This window comes from Pristiophorus japonicus, unplaced genomic scaffold (genome assembly GCF_044704955.1).
Source record: "Pristiophorus japonicus isolate sPriJap1 unplaced genomic scaffold, sPriJap1.hap1 HAP1_SCAFFOLD_539, whole genome shotgun sequence".
NCBI classification, from domain to species: Eukaryota; Metazoa; Chordata; class Chondrichthyes; family Pristiophoridae; genus Pristiophorus; species Pristiophorus japonicus.
The window spans coordinates 352,297-365,853 of NW_027254446.1; the positions used below are offsets into that span (position 1 = coordinate 352,297).

Genomic DNA, 13,557 nt, shown 5'->3' on the forward strand with positions numbered 1-13,557 from the left:
CATGTCCAAGCACAAGGAGGTGCAATTCATCAGTTCCAACACCAGCAGCAGAGTGGCGCAGCGGAAGCGTGCTGGGCCCATAACCCAGAGGTCGATGGATCGAAACCATCCTCTGCTAAAGGCAACTTTTAATGTGGTTGCAGCCAACACTTGCACTGCAACTAATCCCAGCCTTGACAAGGATGCATCTCTAAAATCATTCTCTTTCAATTAATTTGAGGAGCTTTGGCTGACAGAGCACACTCATAAAATATGAGCTTGATATTAAAAGTCTTATTGTTTCCTCTTCTTTTACTAAATAAGTTTTGCTGATCTGCAAGCAAATCGGAATATGATGCTGTGGCAATAACTGCGATCTGGCTCAAAGGGCAGGCGTGGGCCGTAAATATAGCTGGATATCGGGTGTACATGAATGGTAGCAGTTGGGGTGGCAGTATTGGTTAAGGACAATGTTAGTGTTGACGAGAGAGGATGTCCTGTAAATATTGCAGGATACAGGCTGTTGGGCCTTCGGCCGCCGGAGGAAGACAGTGTTCCAAGATCAGGCCTTCAAATCTGACACCAAGCTCATGGTATACAGGGCTGTAGTGATATCCGGCCTCCTGGGTGGCTCAGAGACATGGACCATATACAGCAATCACCTCAAATCGCTGGAGAAATACCACAACATCCTGCAAATCCCCTGGGAGGATAGACGCTTCAACGTCAGTGCTCTCGATCAAGCCAACATCCCCAGCATCGAAGCACTGACCACACTCGACCAGCTCCATTGGGCGGGCCATATTGTCCGCATTCTCGACACAAGACTCCCAAAACAAGCGCTCTACTAGGAATCCTAGACGGCAAGTGAGCCGCAGGTGGGCAGAGGGAACGTTTCAAGGACATCCTCAAAGCCTCCTTGATAAAGTGCAACATCCCCACCGACACCTGGGAATCTCTTGCCAAAGAGCGCCCTAAGTGGAGGAAGAGCATCCGGGAGGGCGCTGAGCACCTCGAGTCTCGCCGCCGAGAACAAGCAGAAAACAAGTGCAGGCAGCGGAAGGAGCGTGCGGCAAACCAGACTCCCCACCCACCCTTTCCTTTAACCACTGTCTGCCCCAGCTGTGACAGAGACTGTAATTCCTGTATTGGACTGAACAGCCACCTGAGAACTCACATTTAGAGTGGAAGCAAGTCTTCCTCGATTTCGAGGGGCTGCCTCTGGTGATGACTGGAGCAGTGGTTAATCACGCCCATCCACCACGTGACCCCGCGGCCCAATCCGCTCACTAGAGCAGCTGTCAATCACACGCAACCGCAGCCAGCCATGTCCAAGCACAAGGAGGTGCAATTCATCAGTTCCAACACCAGCAGCAGAGTGGTGCAGCGGAAGCGTGCTGGGCCCATAACCCAGAGGTCGATGGATCGAAACCATCCTCTGCTAAAAGCAACTTTTAATGTGGTTGCAGCCAACACTTGCATTGCAACTAATCCCAGCCTTGACAAGGATGCATCTCTAAAATCATTCTCTTTCAATTAATTTGAGGAGCTTTGGCTGATAGAGCACACTCATAAAATATGAGCTTGATATTAAAAGTCTTATTGTTTCCTCTTCTTTTACTAAATAAGTTTTGCTGATCTGCAAGCAAATCGGAATATGATGCTGTGGCAATAACTGGGATCTGGCTCAAAGGGCAGGCGTGGGCCGTAAATATAGCTGGATATCGGGTGTACATGAATGGTAGCAGTTGGGGTGGCAGTATTGGTTAAGGACAATGTTAGTGTTGACGAGAGAGGATGTCCTGTAAATATTGCAGGATACAGGCTGTTGGGCCTTCGGCCGCCGGAGGAAGACAGTGTTCCAAGATCAGGCCTTCAAATCTGGCACCAAGCTCATGGTATACAGGGCTGTAGTGATATCCGGCCTCCTGGGTGGCTCAGAGACATGGACCATATACAGCAATCACCTCAAATCGCTGGAGAAATACCACAACATCCTGCAAATCCCCTGGGAGGATAGACGCTTCAACGTCAGTGCTCTCGATCAAGCCAACATCCCCAGCATCGAAGCACTGACCACACTCGACCAGCTCCATTGGGCGGGCCACATTGTCCGCATTCTCGACACAAGACTCCCAAAACAAGCGCTCTACTAGGAATCCTAGACGGCAAGTGAGCCGCAGGTGGGCAGAGGGAACGTTTCAAGGACATCCTCAAAGCCTCCTTGATAAAGTGGAACATCCCCACCGACACCTGGGAATCTCTTGCCAAAGAGCGCCCTAAGTGGAGGAAGAGCATCCGGGAGGGCGCTGAGCACCTCGAGTCTCGCCGCCGAGAACATGCAGAAAACAAGCGCAGGCAGCGGAAGGAGCGTGCGGCAAACCAGACTCCCCACCCACCCTTTCCTTTAACCACTGTCTGCCCCAGCTGTGACAGAGACTGTAATTCCTGTATTGGACTGAACAGCCACCTGAGAACTCACATTTAGAGTGGAAGCAAGTCTTCCTCGATTTCGAGGGGCTGCCTCTGGTGATGACTGGAGCAGTGGTTAATCACGCCCATCCACCACGTGACCCCGCGGCCCAATCCGCTCACTAGAGCAGCTGTCAATCACACGCAACCGCAGCCAGCCATGTCCCAGCACAAGGAGGTGCAATTCATCAGTTCCAACACCAGCAGCAGAGTGGCGCAGCGGAAGCGTGCTGGGCCCATAACCCAGAGGTCGATGGATCGAAACCATCCTCTGCTAAAGGCAACTTTTAATGTGGTTGCAGCCAACACTTGCACTGCAATTAATCCCAGCCTTGACAAGGATGCATCTCCAAAATCATTCTCTTTCAATTAATTTGAGGAGCTTTGGCTGATAGAGCACACTCATAAAATATGAGCTTGATATTAAAAGTCTTATTGTTTCCTCTTCTTTTACTAAATAAGTTTTGCTGATCTGCAAGCAAATCGGAATATGATGCTGTGGCAATAACTGGGATCTGGCTCAAAGGGCAGGCGTGGGCCGTAAATATAGCTGGATATCGGGTGTACATGAATGGTAGCAGTTGAGGTGGCAGTATTGGTTAAGGACAATGTTAGTGTTGACGAGAGAGGATGTCCTGTAAATATTGCAGGATACAGGCTGTTGGGCCTTCGGCCGCCGGAGGAAGACAGTGTTCCAAGATCAGGCCTTCAAATCTGGCACCAAGCTCATGGTATACAGGGCTGTAGTGATATCTGGCCTCCTGGGTGGCTCAGAGACATGGACCATATACAGCAATCACCTCAAATCACTGGAGAAATACCACAACATCCTGCAAATCCCCTGGGAGGATAGACGCTTCAACGTCAGTGCTCTCGATCAAGCCAACATCCCCAGCATCGAAGCACTGACCACACTCGACCAGCTCCATTGGGCGGGCCACATTGTCCGCATTCTCGACACAAGACTCCCAAAACAAGCGCTCTACTAGGAATCCTACACGGCAAGTGAGCCGCAGGTGGGCAGAGGGAACGTTTCAAGGACATCCTCAAAGCCTCCTTGATAAAGTGCAACATCCCCACCGACACCTGGGAATCTCTTGCCAAAGAGCGCCCTAAGTGGAGGAAGAGCATCCGGGAGGGCGCTGAGCACCTCGAGTCTCGCCGCCGAGAACATGCAGAAAACAAGCGCAGGCAGCGGAAGGAGCGTGCGGCAAACCAGACTCCCCACCCACCCTTTCCTTTAACCACTGTCTGCCCCAGCTGTGACAGAGACTGTAATTCCTGTATTGGACTGAACAGCCACCTGAGAACTCACATTTAGAGTGGAAGCAAGTCTTCCTCGATTTCGAGGGGCTGCCTCTGGTGATGACTGGAGCAGTGGTTAATCACGCCCATCCACCACGTGACCCCGCGGCCCAATCCGCTCACTAGAGCAGCTGTCAATCACACGCAACCGCAGCCAGCCATGTCCAAGCACAAGGAGGTGCAATTCATCAGTTCCAACACCAGCAGCAGAGTGGCGCAGCGGAAGCGTGCTGGGCCCATAACCCAGAGGTCGATGGATCGAAACCATCCTCTGCTAAAGGCAACTTTTAATGTGGTTGCAGCCAACACTTGCACTGCAACTAATCCCAACCTTGACAAGGATGCATCTCTAAAATCATTCTCTTTCAATTAATTTGAGGAGCTTTGGCTGACAGAGCACACTCATAAAATATGAGCTTGATATTAAAAGTCTTATTGTTTCCTCTTCTTTTACTAAATAAGTTTTGCTGATCTGCAAGCAAATCGGAATATGATGCTGTGGCAATAACTGCGATCTGGCTCAAAGGGCAGGCGTGGGCCGTAAATATAGCTGGATATCGGGTGTACATGAATGGTAGCAGTTGGGGTGGCAGTATTGGTTAAGGACAATGTTAGTGTTGACGAGAGAGGATGTCCTGTAAATATTGCAGGATACAGGCTGTTGGGCCTTCGGCCGCCGGAGGAAGACAGTGTTCCAAGATCAGGCCTTCAAATCTGACACCAAGCTCATGGTATACAGGGCTGTAGTGATATCCGGCCTCCTGGGTGGCTCAGAGACATGGACCATATACAGCAATCACCTCAAATCGCTGGAGAAATACCACAACATCCTGCAAATCCCCTGGGAGGATAGACGCTTCAACGTCAGTGCTCTCGATCAAGCCAACATCCCCAGCATCGAAGCACTGACCACACTCGACCAGCTCCATTGGGCGGGCCATATTGTCCGCATTCTCGACACAAGACTCCCAAAACAAGCGCTCTACTAGGAATCCTAGACGGCAAGTGAGCCGCAGGTGGGCAGAGGGAACGTTTCAAGGACATCCTCAAAGCCTCCTTGATAAAGTGCAACATCCCCACCGACACCTGGGAATCTCTGGCCAAAGAGCGCCCTAAGTGGAGGAAGAGCATCCGGGAGGGCGCTGAGCACCTCGAGTCTCGCCGCCGAGAACAAGCAGAAAACAAGTGCAGGCAGCGGAAGGAGCGTGCGGCAAACCAGACTCCCCACCCACCCTTTCCTTTAACCACTGTCTGCCCCAGCTGTGACAGAGACTGTAATTCCTGTATTGGACTGAACAGCCACCTGAGAACTCACATTTAGAGTGGAAGCAAGTCTTCCTCGATTTCGAGGGGCTGCCTCTGGTGATGACTGGAGCAGTGGTTAATCACGCCCATCCACCACGTGACCCCGCGGCCCAATCCGCTCACTAGAGCAGCTGTCAATCACACGCAACCGCAGCCAGCCATGTCCAAGCACAAGGAGGTGCAATTCATCAGTTCCAACACCAGCAGCAGAGTGGTGCAGCGGAAGCGTGCTGGGCCCATAACCCAGAGGTCGATGGATCGGAACCATCCTCTGCTAAAGGCAACTTTTAATGTGGTTGCAGCCAACACTTGCATTGCAACTAATCCCAGCCTTGACAAGGATGCATCTCTAAAATCATTCTCTTTCAATTAATTTGAGGAGCTTTGGCTGATAGAGCACACTCATAAAATATGAGCTTGATATTAAAAGTCTTATTGTTTCCTCTTCTTTTACTAAATAAGTTTTGCTGATCTGCAAGCAAATCGGAATATGATGCTGTGGCAATAACTGGGATCTGGCTCAAAGGGCAGGCGTGGGCCGTAAATATAGCTGGATATCGGGTGTACATGAATGGTAGCAGTTGGGGTGGCAGTATTGGTTAAGGACAATGTTAGTGTTGACGAGAGAGGATGTCCTGTAAATATTGCAGGATACAGGCTGTTGGGCCTTCGGCCGCCGGAGGAAGACAGTGTTCCAAGATCAGGCCTTCAAATCTGGCACCAAGCTCATGGTATACAGGGCTGTAGTGATATCCGGCCTCCTGGGTGGCTCAGAGACATGGACCATATACAGCAATCACCTCAAATCGCTGGAGAAATACCACAACATCCTGCAAATCCCCTGGGAGGATAGACGCTTCAACGTCAGTGCTCTCGATCAAGCCAACATCCCCAGCATCGAAGCACTGACCACACTCGACCAGCTCCATTGGGCGGGCCACATTGTCCGCATTCTCGACACAAGACTCCCAAAACAAGCGCTCTACTAGGAATCCTAGACGGCAAGTGAGCCGCAGGTGGGCAGAGGGAACGTTTCAAGGACATCCTCAAAGCCTCCTTGATAAAGTGCAACATCCCCACCGACACCTGGGAATCTCTTGCCAAAGAGCGCCCTAAGTGGAGGAAGAGCATCCGGGAGGGCGCTGAGCACCTCGAGTCTCGCCGCCGAGAACATGCAGAAAACAAGCGCAGGCAGCGGAAGGAGCGTGCGGCAAACCAGACTCCCCACCCACCCTTTCCTTTAACCACTGTCTGCCCCAGCTGTGACAGAGACTGTAATTCCTGTATTGGACTGAACAGCCACCTGAGAACTCACTTTTAGAGTGGAAGCAAGTCTTCCTCGATTTCGAGGGACTGCCTCTGGTGATGACTGGAGCAGTGGTTAATCACGCCCATCCACCACGTGACCCCGCGGCCCAATCCGCTCACTAGAGCAGCTGTCAATCACACGCAACCGCAGCCAGCCATGTCCAAGCACAAGGAGGTGCAATTCATCAGTTCCAACACCAGCAGCAGAGTGGTGCAGCGGAAGCGTGCTGGGCCCATAACCCAGAGGTCGATGGATCGGAACCATCCTCTGCTAAAGGCAACTTTTAATGTGGTTGCAGCCAACACTTGCATTGCAACTAATCCCAGCCTTGACAAGGATGCATCTCTAAAATCATTCTCTTTCAATTAATTTGAGGAGCTTTGGCTGATAGAGCACACTCATAAAATATGAGCTTGATATTAAAAGTCTTATTGTTTCCTCTTCTTTTACTAAATAAGTTTTGCTGATCTGCAAGCAAATCGGAATATGATGCTGTGGCAATAACTGGGATCTGGCTCAAAGGGCAGGCGTGGGCCGTAAATATAGCTGGATATCGGGTGTACATGAATGGTAGCAGTTGGGGTGGCAGTATTGGTTAAGGACAATGTTAGTGTTGACGAGAGAGGATGTCCTGTAAATATTGCAGGATACAGGCTGTTGGGCCTTCGGCCGCCGGAGGAAGACAGTGTTCCAAGATCAGGCCTTCAAATCTGGCACCAAGCTCATGGTATACAGGGCTGTAGTGATATCCGGCCTCCTGGGTGGCTCAGAGACATGGACCATATACAGCAATCACCTCAAATCGCTGGAGAAATACCACAACATCCTGCAAATCCCCTGGGAGGATAGACGCTTCAACGTCAGTGCTCTCGATCAAGCCAACATCCCCAGCATCGAAGCACTGACCACACTCGACCAGCTCCATTGGGCGGGCCACATTGTCCGCATTCTCGACACAAGACTCCCAAAACAAGCGCTCTACTAGGAATCCTAGACGGCAAGTGAGCCGCAGGTGGGCAGAGGGAACGTTTCAAGGACATCCTCAAAGCCTCCTTGATAAAGTGCAACATCCCCACCGACACCTGGGAATCTCTTGCCAAAGAGCGCCCTAAGTGGAGGAAGAGCATCCGGGAGGGCGCTGAGCACCTCGAGTCTCGCCGCCGAGAACATGCAGAAAACAAGCGCAGGCAGCGGAAGGAGCGTGCGGCAAACCAGACTCCCCACCCACCCTTTCCTTTAACCACTGTCTGCCCCAGCTGTGACAGAGACTGTAATTCCTGTATTGGACTGAACAGCCACCTGAGAACTCACTTTTAGAGTGGAAGCAAGTCTTCCTCGATTTCGAGGGACTGCCTCTGGTGATGACTGGAGCAGTGGTTAATCACGCCCATCCACCACGTGACCCCGCGGCCCAATCCGCTCACTAGAGCAGCTGTCAATCACACGCAACCGCAGCCAGCCATGTCCAAGCACAAGGAGGTGCAATTCATCAGTTCCAACACCAGCAGCAGAGTGGCGCAGCGGAAGCGTGCTGGGCCCATAACCCAGAGGTCGATGGATCGAAACCATCCTCTGCTAAAGGCAACTTTTAATGTGGTTGCAGCCAACACTTGCACTGCAACTAATCCCAACCTTGACAAGGATGCATCTCTAAAATCATTCTCTTTCAATTAATTTGAGGAGCTTTGGCTGACAGAGCACACTCATAAAATATGAGCTTGATATTAAAAGTCTTATTGTTTCCTCTTCTTTTACTAAATAAGTTTTGCTGATCTGCAAGCAAATCGGAATATGATGCTGTGGCAATAACTGCGATCTGGCTCAAAGGGCAGGCGTGGGCCGTAAATATAGCTGGATATCGGGTGTACATAAATGGTAGCAGTTGGGGTGGCAGTATTGGTTAAGGACAATGTTAGTGTTGACGAGAGAGGATGTCCTGTAAATATTGCAGGATACAGGCTGTTGGGCCTTCGGCCGCCGGAGGAAGACAGTGTTCCAAGATCAGGCCTTCAAATCTGGCACCAAGCTCATGGTATACAGGGCTGTAGTGATATCCGGCCTCCTGGGTGGCTCAGAGACATGGACCATACACAGCAATCACCTCAAATCACTGGAGAAATACCACAACATCCTGCAAATCCCCTGGGAGGATAGACGCTTCAACGTCAGTGCTCTCGATCAAGCCAACATCCCCAGCATCGAAGCACTGACCACACTCGACCAGCTCCATTGGGCGGGCCACATTGTCCGCATTCTCGACACAAGACTCCCAAAACAAGCGCTCTACTAGGAATCCTACACGGCAAGTGAGCCGCAGGTGGGCAGAGGGAACGTTTCAAGGACATCCTCAAAGCCTCCTTGATAAAGTGCAACATCCCCACCGACACCTGGGAATCTCTTGCCAAAGAGCGCCCTAAGTGGAGGAAGAGCATCCGGGAGGGCGCTGAGCACCTCGAGTCTCGCCGCCGAGAACATGCAGAAAACAAGCGCAGGCAGCGGAAGGAGCGTGCGGCAAACCAGACTCCCCACCCACCCTTTCCTTTAACCACTGTCTGCCCCAGCTGTGACAGAGACTGTAATTCCTGTATTGGACTGAACAGCCACCTGAGAACTCACTTTTAGAGTGGAAGCAAGTCTTCCTCGATTTCGAGGGGCTGCCTCTGGTGATGACTGGAGCAGTGGTTAATCACGCCCATCCACCACGTGACCCCGCGGCCCAATCCGCTCACTAGAGCAGCTGTCAATCACACGCAACCGCAGCCAGCCATGTCCAAGCACAAGGAGGTGCATTTCATCAGTTCCAACACCAGCAGCAGAGTGGCGCAGCGGAAGCGTGCTGGGCCCATAACCCAGAGGTCGATGGATCGAAACCATCCTCTGCTAAAGGCAACTTTTAATGTGGTTGCAGCCAACACTTGCACTGCAACTAATCCCAGCCTTGACAAGGATGCATCTCTAAAATCATTCTCTTTCAATTAATTTGAGGAGCTTTGGCTGATAGAGCACACTCATAAAATATGAGCTTGATATTAAAAGTCTTATTGTTTCCTCTTCTTTTACTAAATAAGTTTTGCTGATCTGCAAGCAAATCGGAATATGATGCTGTGGCAATAACTGGGATCTGGCTCAAAGGGCAGGCGTGGGCCGTAAATATAGCTGGATATCGGGTGTACATGAATGGTAGCAGTTGGGGTGGCAGTATTGGTTGAGGACAATGTTAGTGTTGACGAGAGAGGATGTCCTGTAAATATTGCAGGATACAGGCTGTTGGGCCTTCGGCCGCCGGAGGAAGACAGTGTTCCAAGATCAGGCCTTCAAATCTGGCACCAAGCTCATGGTATACAGGGCTGTAGTGATATCCGGCCTCCTGGGTGGCTCAGAGACATGGACCATATACAGCAATCACCTCAAATCGCTGGAGAAATACCACAACATCCTGCAAATCCCCTGGGAGGATAGACGCTTCAACGTCAGTGCTCTCGATCAAGCCAACATCCCCAGCATCGAAGCACTGACCACACTCGACCAGCTCCATTGGGCGGGCCACATTGTCCGCATTCTCGACACAAGACTCCCAAAACAAGCGCTCTACTAGGAATCCTAGACGGCAAGTGAGCCGCAGGTGGGCAGAGGGAACGTTTCAAGGACATCCTCAAAGCCTCCTTGATAAAGTGCAACATCCCCACCGACACCTGGGAATCTCTTGCCAAAGAGCGCCCTAAGTGGAGGAAGAGCATCCGGGAGGGCGCTGAGCACCTCGAGTCTCGCCGCCGAGAACATGCAGAAAACAAGCGCAGGCAGCGGAAGGAGCGTGCGGCAAACCAGACTCCCCACCCACCCTTTCCTTTAACCACTGTCTGCCCCAGCTGTGACAGAGACTGTAATTCCTGTATTGGACTGAACAGCCACCTGAGAACTCACTTTTAGAGTGGAAGCAAGTCTTCCTCGATTTCGAGGGGCTGCCTCTGGTGATGACTGGAGCAGTGGTTAATCACGCCCATCCACCACGTGACCCCGCGGCCCAATCCGCTCACTAGAGCAGCTGTCAATCACACGCAACCGCAGCCAGCCATGTCCAAGCACAAGGAGGTGCAATTCATCAGTTCCAACACCAGCAGCAGAGTGGCGCAGCGGAAGCGTGCTGGGCCCATAACCCAGAGGTCGATGGATCGAAACCATCCTCTGCTAAAGGCAACTTTTAATGTGGTTGCAGCCAACACTTGCACTGCAACTAATCCCAACCTTGACAAGGATGCATCTCTAAAATCATTCTCTTTCAATTAATTTGAGGAGCTTTGGCTGACAGAGCACACTCATAAAATATGAGCTTGATATTAAAAGTCTTATTGTTTCCTCTTCTTTTACTAAATAAGTTTTGCTGATCTGCAAGCAAATCGGAATATGATGCTGTGGCAATAACTGCGATCTGGCTCAAAGGGCAGGCGTGGGCCGTAAATATAGCTGGATATCGGGTGTACATAAATGGTAGCAGTTGGGGTGGCAGTATTGGTTGAGGACAATGTTAGTGTTGACGAGAGAGGATGTCCTGTAAATATTGCAGGATACAGGCTGTTGGGCCTTCGGCCGCCGGAGGAAGACAGTGTTCCAAGATCAGGCCTTCAAATCTGGCACCAAGCTCATGGTATACAGGGCTGTAGTGATATCCGGCCTCCTGGGTGGCTCAGAGACATGGACCATATACAGCAATCACCTCAAATCGCTGGAGAAATACCACAACATCCTGCAAATCCCCTGGGAGGATAGACGCTTCAACGTCAGTGCTCTCGATCAAGCCAACATCCCCAGCATCGAAGCACTGACCACACTCGACCAGCTCCATTGGGCGGGCCACATTGTCCGCATTCTCGACACAAGACTCCCAAAACAAGCGCTCTACTAGGAATCCTACACGGCAAGTGAGCCGCAGGTGGGCAGAGGGAACGTTTCAAGGACATCCTCAAAGCCTCCTTGATAAAGTGCAACATCCCCACCGACACCTGGGAATCTCTTGCCAAAGAGCGCCCTAAGTGGAGGAAGAGCATCCGGGAGGGCGCTGAGCACCTCGAGTCTCGCCGCCGAGAACATGCAGAAAACAAGCGCAGGCAGCGGAAGGAGCGTGCGGCAAACCAGACTCCCCACCCACCCTTTCCTTTAACCACTGTCTGCCCCAGCTGTGACAGAGACTGTAATTCCAGTATTGGACTGAACAGCCACCTGAGAACTCACATTTAGAGTGGAAGCAAGTCTTCCTCGATTTCGAGGGGCTGCCTCTGGTGATGACTGGGGCAGTGGTTAATCACGCCCATCCACCATGTGACCCCGCGGCCCAATCCGCTCACTAGAGCAGCTGTCAATCACACGCAACCGCAGCCAGCCATGTCCAAGCACAAGGAGGTGCAATTCATCAGTTCCAACACCAGTAGCAGAGTGGCGCAGCGGAAGCGTGCTGGGCCCATAACCCAGAGGTCGATGGATCGAAACCATCCTCTGCTAAAGGCAACTTTTAATGTGGTTGCAGCCAACACTTGCACTGCAATTAATCCCAGCCTTGACAAGGATGCATCTCTAAAATCATTCTCTTTCAATTAATTTGAGGAGCTTTGGCTGATAGAGCACACTCATAAAATATGAGCTTGATATTAAAAGTCTTATTGTTTCCTCTTCTTTTACTAAATAAGTTTTGCTGATCTGCAAGCAAATCGGAATATGATGCTGTGGCAATAACTGGGATCTGGCTCAAAGGGCAGGCGTGGGCCGTAAATATAGCTGGATATCGGGTGTACATGAATGGTAGCAGTTGGGGTGGCAGTATTGGTTAAGGACAATGTTAGTGTTGACGAGAGAGGATGTCCTGTAAATATTGCAGGATACAGGCTGTTGGGCCTTCGGCCGCCGGAGGAAGACAGTGTTCCAAGATCAGGCCTTCAAATCTGGCACCAAGCTCATGGTATACAGGGCTGTAGTGATATCCGGCCTCCTGGGTGGCTCAGAGACATGGACCATATACAGCAATCACCTCAAATCGCTGGAGAAATACCACAACATCCTGCAAATCCCCTGGGAGGATAGACGCTTCAACGTCAGTGCTCTCGATCAAGCCAACATCCCCAGCATCGAAGCACTGACCACACTCGACCAGCTCCATTGGGCGGGCCACATTGTCCGCATTCTCGACACAAGACTCCCAAAACAAGCGCTCTACTAGGAATCCTAGACGGCAAGTGAGCCGCAGGTGGGCAGAGGGAACGTTTCAAGGACATCCTCAAAGCCTCCTTGATAAAGTGCAACATCCCCACCGACACCTGGGAATCTCTTGCCAAAGAGCGCCCTAAGTGGAGGAAGAGCATCCGGGAGGGCGCTGAGCACCTCGAGTCTCGCCGCCGAGAACATGCAGAAAACAAGCGCAGGCAGCGGAAGGAGCGTGCGGCAAACCAGACTCCCCACCCACCCTTTCCTTTAACCACTGTCTGCCCCAGCTGTGACAGAGACTGTAATTCCTGTATTGGACTGAACAGCCACCTGAGAACTCACTTTTAGAGTGGAAGCAAGTCTTCCTCGATTTCGAGGGGCTGCCTCTGGTGATGACTGGGGCAGTGGTTAATCACGCCCATCCACCATGTGACCCCGCGGCCCAATCCGCTCACTAGAGCAGCTGTCAATCACACGCAACCGCAGCCAGCCATGTCCAAGCACAAGGAGGTGCAATTCATCAGTTCCAACACCAGTAGCAGAGTGGCGCAGCGGAAGCGTGCTGGGCCCATAACCCAGAGGTCGATGGATCGAAACCATCCTCTGCTAAAGGCAACTTTTAATGTGGTTGCAGCCAACACTTGCACTGCAATTAATCCCAGCCTTGACAAGGATGCATCTCTAAAATCATTCTCTTTCAATTAATTTGAGGAGCTTTGGCTGATAGAGCACACTCATAAAATATGAGCTTGATATTAAAAGTCTTATTGTTTCCTCTTCTTTTACTAAATAAGTTTTGCTGATCTGCAAGCAAATCGGAATATGATGCTGTGGCAATAACTGGGATCTGGCTCAAAGGGCAGGCGTGGGCCGTAAATATAGCTGGATATCGGGTGTACATGAATGGTAGCAGTTGGGGTGGCAGTATTGGTTAAGGACAATGTTAGTGTTGACGAGAGAGGATGTCCTGTAAATATTGCAGGATACAGGCTGTTGGG

The 13,557-nt window shown here is 51.2% G+C and overlaps 8 non-coding genes across 8 annotated transcripts; all 8 read left to right on the forward strand.

The window, feature by feature from the left end:
* The first annotated feature begins 46 nt into the window (after positions 1–46).
* Positions 47–118, forward strand: trnam-cau (transfer RNA methionine (anticodon CAU)). The gene has a single exon. It is a non-coding gene; the product is annotated as a tRNA-Met (tRNA).
* Positions 119–2,656: 2,538 nt separating this feature from the next.
* On the forward strand, positions 2,657–2,728 carry trnam-cau (transfer RNA methionine (anticodon CAU)). Its single transcript has one exon. It is a non-coding gene; the product is annotated as a tRNA-Met (tRNA).
* Positions 2,729–3,961: 1,233 nt separating this feature from the next.
* trnam-cau (transfer RNA methionine (anticodon CAU)) lies at positions 3,962–4,033 on the forward strand. The gene has a single exon. It is a non-coding gene; the product is annotated as a tRNA-Met (tRNA).
* A 3,843-nt stretch (positions 4,034–7,876) lies between these two features.
* On the forward strand, positions 7,877–7,948 carry trnam-cau (transfer RNA methionine (anticodon CAU)). The gene has a single exon. It is a non-coding gene; the product is annotated as a tRNA-Met (tRNA).
* A 1,233-nt stretch (positions 7,949–9,181) lies between these two features.
* On the forward strand, positions 9,182–9,253 carry trnam-cau (transfer RNA methionine (anticodon CAU)). The gene has a single exon. It is a non-coding gene; the product is annotated as a tRNA-Met (tRNA).
* Positions 9,254–10,486: 1,233 nt separating this feature from the next.
* On the forward strand, positions 10,487–10,558 carry trnam-cau (transfer RNA methionine (anticodon CAU)). Its single transcript has one exon. It is a non-coding gene; the product is annotated as a tRNA-Met (tRNA).
* Positions 10,559–11,791: 1,233 nt separating this feature from the next.
* trnam-cau (transfer RNA methionine (anticodon CAU)) lies at positions 11,792–11,863 on the forward strand. The gene has a single exon. It is a non-coding gene; the product is annotated as a tRNA-Met (tRNA).
* A 1,233-nt stretch (positions 11,864–13,096) lies between these two features.
* trnam-cau (transfer RNA methionine (anticodon CAU)) lies at positions 13,097–13,168 on the forward strand. Its single transcript has one exon. It is a non-coding gene; the product is annotated as a tRNA-Met (tRNA).
* The last annotated feature ends 389 nt before the right edge of the window (positions 13,169–13,557 follow it).